At 43.8% G+C, this 5,319-nt stretch overlaps 1 long non-coding RNA gene across 1 annotated transcript; it reads left to right on the top strand.

The window, feature by feature from the left end:
• The first annotated feature begins 4,233 nt into the window (after window positions 1-4,233).
• Window positions 4,234-4,531, top strand: LOC120935327. Its single transcript, XR_005748415.1, has 2 exons — window positions 4,234-4,275; window positions 4,356-4,531. It is a non-coding gene; the product is annotated as an uncharacterized LOC120935327 (long non-coding RNA).
• Window positions 4,532-5,319: the final 788 nt, after the last annotated feature.

The raw sequence follows: 5,319 nt of genomic DNA, 5'->3' as shown, positions 1-5,319 counted from the left end.
AAGCCAGATCTCTAAATTGATATACATATATATTTTTTTGGGGTGATTTGAATCAAGATCTCCTTATTTTTTTGGTGGGCTTTTAATATTTTCTTGTGATCTCCATTTTTATTTTCTTGTCAAGTTACCCCAATAACATTATCTTGTATTTTGTTACCTCAAGGAGATTGGCTTGTGTCCCTTGTTAATTACACATTGTATTTATAAAATGTACCTTCCTACTCACAACCAAACTGTCCTTTTTATGAAAAACACATAGGCAAGTATTTAAAGTAAATCAAATATCCATTTATTCTGGGTAAACAATATAAAGAGGAAGGGCAACAATGGAGACATTTCTAAATGTAAAGACAAGAGGTACTCCCGCGCTGCCAGAAGATCCTACTAAGGGGACACTGCTGCAGATACCTAGTGATCTATCCTAAATAGAAAAAATGTGTCAAATGAAAAAAGGTGATGGTGTCTGCGCTGTGTAACAGAGACAAGGGGGGGGGAAGGAGATAGATAATGTGACTATAATACACTCTATGGGCCAGATTCAGGTACAATTATGTTGCTCCCCCGCGGCGTAACATATCTGATTTACGTTACACCGCCGCAGGTTTACAGCGTAAGTGCCTGATTCACAAAGCTCTTACCTGTAAACTTGCGGCGGTGTAACGTAAATCCGCTTGGCGCAAGCCCGCCTAATTCAAATGGGGCGGACACCATTTAAATTAGGCGTGTTGCCGCGCCAAACGCTCTGCGCATGCTCCGTGTTAAAATTTCCCGACGTGCTTTGCGCGAAATTACGGCGCCCCAACGTTTTTTTTGAACGGCGACGTGCGTTACGGCGTTTCATATTCCCGTACGTCTTACGCAAAAAAAAAAAAGAAATTCGACGCGGGAACGACGGCCATACTTTAACTTGGCTGATCTAAAGATAAGCCATGTTAAAGCAGGTGTAACTTTGCGACGGGAAAAACCGACTAGCAACGACGTACGAGATTGCGACGAACGCGCGGATCTTCGTGGATCGCCGTAACTAGTCATTTGCATATTCTACGCCGACCGCAATGGAATCGCCACCTAGCGGCCGGCCTAGAATTGCATCCTAAGATCCGACGGTGTAAGTCAATTACACCTGTCGGATCTTAGGGCTATCTATGCGTAACTTATTCTATGAATCAGCCGCATAGTTAGGACGGGCGGATCACAGAGATACGATGGCGTATCAGGAGATACGCCGTCGTATCTCTTCTGTGAATCTGGCCCTATATGCATAAAAAAGTGTCTATATAGACTACCAAATATTTCAGATCTCTGCCTGGATCAATAAGTGAAACAAATATCTCAGAAAAACATAAATTACAATAAAGTGAGTGCCATACTATACACAAACAAATAAATAATGCATAAATATATAGACTTAATATAATAAATAAATGTAAGAGTCAAGCAAAATCAGCATAGAATACGTGCAAAAAAATATATTATATGTAGCGCTACCCCCGAAGGAGCCGCTGATTGATTTGGGACCGGCCTACCAAATTAACCTGGCAGTGTCTAGGGGTGTAACTGTGAGAATAGCAGCAGTAAGTGGAGGTCCAGACATTCAATAAATAGTTTTCAATGCTTTATTGCCCAGGCCAAACACGGCCAACATCAACACACATTGGGAAGGTCAAGGTTGATGAAGGAAGAAAAAAAGAACCATGCGGTATCAGGCCTGGATATAGAACGGAGCAATCAACACTGCTCTGTATAGAACCAACTTTGCTACATGTCGCCACTCTGCTTGGAGTGGGTAAAGTGCCCCCGGACAGACCCCTATGATAGGCCTGGCAGCCGGAGCGCCACTTCTGGATAATATTGGGAGGAACAGGTCTCTCTCTCTCTCTGACCCGACTCTGGGTCCCCTGCTACGGGCAAATTTCAATAGAAGACTTGGGTGAATAAGGAAAAGAGAATCCTCCCAGTAGACTTTTCTATAAAGAGTCCCCGGATGACAGCAAGCATACCTGTCAGTGGTCTAGACACCCAATCCCAGACTGGGACTCTGTCAACAGGCCTTGGAACACAGTGAAACTCTGAGGTCCCTTCTCTCATCAGGATGAGGTTCGATGCAGAGGTCAGCTCTGGCCAGGTGGGCCGCGCCGGCGGGGTCCATGGATGCGCGTACCCTGAAGGTTTGTACCGCACCTGGAACGGGGACCCTACGAAGACTCCCGAACACATGACCCCTGTCCCAGATATATCCTACCCCAGCATGCCTTGCGAGGCATAAACTCCTCCAATTGGCTGCTGGGGAAGAATTCCCCTGCCAGAACCCCTCTGGCGCCAACTGCCGGCCAGAGGTGGCATTGCACCCACTGTCCGCAGACTGACCCAGTGGACTTTCTGGAATGACAGAAGTCCCCAAAATTAAGTAAACACTGAATGGGAGCAAGGTAACTCTCCCACTCCCCACTAACTTTAGGCGTAGTGCCCATGCTGAAAGCAAGGGGGCGCTACATACTCCCCCCACTTGAATTAACACTGTCCCAAGTGTCCAAAAGCATTCAAGCCCGAATGCTGACCTGATACCTGCCAAAAAAAAAAAAAGAAAAAGAAGAGAGGACAGAATTCACACATGGTAAATACAATTCTTAAAACGGCCTAAGACATACAACATACACAACCCTGCTATCTATCTGCCCATTCTCCGCAGTGATCGACAACAGGTGGGTCCAGAAGAGGTACTGCATAGGGAAAAAAAAAACAAGAAAATATACAGGAAGTACAATATCTCTCTAATATTTACAACCTCTAAGGTTGGGATTGAGACTGCACACTCAAGCCTGAACGTGAAGTCTCCTCCCCCAAAGAGCTCTAAGCTATAAGTGCTGTGGAAGATACTCTGAGCAAGAATTATGCAAATAAAATTTAACAGTATTATTCTACAAAGAACGATGCAGAACACTGCCCCTAGCGGTCAGCGCGCTGGTACTGCAACAGTCACAAATCCAAAGATGCCGAAATAGCAGCAAAGGGAAGGGAAAAAATAAATAAAAAATTAGTTCTTTCTCCTGGTGAAACGTTCCAAAGCTGCTATGGAAAAGTTGACAATGTTCCCACCCTAACTGACTGAACCCAATCCCTCCCAAGAGTTTTACACAATAGTTCCTGTGGTTCTGGAGAAGAAAGGGGGGAGGGAAACTGGGGAAAAAAATGTCAAATGGAGTGGGACATACTTGTCCGTAACTTCCCTTTTTCTAGACGAATACCCAAACTAGGCAGATGGCCTGATTACACACAGAGCCCGGCACAGGACGGCATGTCCATAATCGGAAGAACGGAGAGTCCAACAACAAACAGCACACAATGGTCCCACCCGCTCCTCGTGGCAAACATAGGCCACTGGATATGCCCTGAACAGGGCGCTTCTTCCTCCTTCTTCTGGTCCCCAGGACCCAACATTCCCAAGAGTCCTGTTGCTCAGGGAATCGTAGCTCAAATAAAGAGTCGGCCGAATCTTCACCCTCGATAGTAGGGTCTCCCGACCAGAACTCTAGATCAGATGAATCCTCCGCTCCTGCGGGGAGGCAGGTCAATGAAGTAATGGCCGGGTGGGGCCGAATGGCCCTTCGTATTTCTCCCCAGTTAACGGGTCGGGCCGCAGAGGTGATCAAATACCACCAAAAGAAAGCTCTTTTTGTGGGAAAAAAAAGGACAAAAATTTCATTTGGTTACAGTGTTGTATGACTGAGTTATTGTCATTCAAAATGTGAGAGCACCGAAAGCTGAAAATTGGTCTGGTTATTAAGTGGGTTTAAGTGCCCAGTTGTCAAGTGGTTAATGTGACATGTCACTGTCGTCAGCGCCCCCCGCTTCTCATTTTTAATGTACCATGTCATTTTGCTTCGGGCCCCAGGGAGGTCAGAATCAGCACTGAGTGTTGGTCACAAGAACAACCTACAGTAGTTAGCGTGTCACACAGAGGTGATCCAGTGTATACTTGTTGTTTTTTCTTGTAGGAAACTTGTCCAAAGATAGAGAAATGCAGCAGCTTTGGTAATGGATAAAATCCAGTGTTAAGCTTAGAAGGATTGTAAAAGCAGACAATTGTACCACACTTTTTAAAAAGAATGATTGATATTCCTCTTTCAGGCCTCTAATCTTTTTGATTCATCTATCCCTTTTTTTACAATCTCATAGGCCGCAATCAAGCTGCAGAAGTGGAGCCGACCAACCCCACACAGTGCCAAGCCCCACCCTCGCCGGATGTACAGGAAGTGAAAAATGCCACCACATCAGGTCAGTGTCATCCAGCACAGCTTCAGGTAATACATGTAGGCCTGCATAATTTTAATACATGTTTTTTTCCCAAATTTCAGGTGTACGAGCTGTTGGTGGTGGCTTAGACACTTACAGTGCCCAGGTGCTAATTGAGGAGATAATGTCCTGCAGGGCACAAATAGAGGACAGAAACATCACCCTCGAGAAGATCATAAAGAACAACAGAAAGGTGGACCAAAACCTCAAGACTATTATTGATGTTCTGGGGAGGGTTTAAAAAAAATAAAATAAAAATAGATGTAGACAAGTATTTAAAAGCAAAAATATAGTTACTAAAAAAATAAAAAATAAACAATTTCTATTAAGATATTTAAAAAAAAAAAATGAAAATGACACATTTTAAGTGTGATACAATAAATATTTTTTGATACTCAACAATGTCTGGCTTCTTATTATATCAATGCTGCCTAAAATAACAAATCTAGATTTGTGGTGTTTACATTGACAATGATGAGTATTTAGTAAAGGAAAATAAACATGACACTATGATAACGTAGGAGAAAGCTAGAATGAACTCAAATTAGAAAATAATCAAACCAAGAAAATGACTAGAACAGGGGCAGAAAAATTGCGCCTTAGGCACTGGTGGCGGTGTCACAACACTGCAACCCCTCACAGATACTGTAATTGGAGCTCAGCAAAGAGCCACATGCAAAGTATTTCATTAAAAATTGTTATTAGATGCCCCTGTTCAACAGGGGCAGAAACATTGGGCCTTGGGCACAACACAACACTGCAACCCCTCAGATACTGTAATTGGAGCGCAGAAAAGAGCCACATGCAAAGTATTGCATTAAAAATTGTTATTAGATGCCCCTGTTAAACAGGGGCAGAAAAATTGGGCCTTAGGCACTGGTGGCAGAGCCCAGAAACAAACATTTTCTTACTAGCTATCAGCAAGATCAGTGAGGAGGAAAATGATATTCAGTCAGCAGCATAACAGGACAGTCACTCAGCATCAGCATAGGCAGTCTCCAAGGGATCTGTCATTTAAAAAAAAAT

This window comes from Rana temporaria, chromosome 4 (assembly GCF_905171775.1).
Source record: "Rana temporaria chromosome 4, aRanTem1.1, whole genome shotgun sequence".
In the NCBI taxonomy this organism is placed as follows: Eukaryota; Metazoa; Chordata; class Amphibia; order Anura; family Ranidae; genus Rana; species Rana temporaria.
Note: the sequence above shows the minus strand (reverse complement) of the source record. Positions and strands in the feature narration are given on the sequence as shown.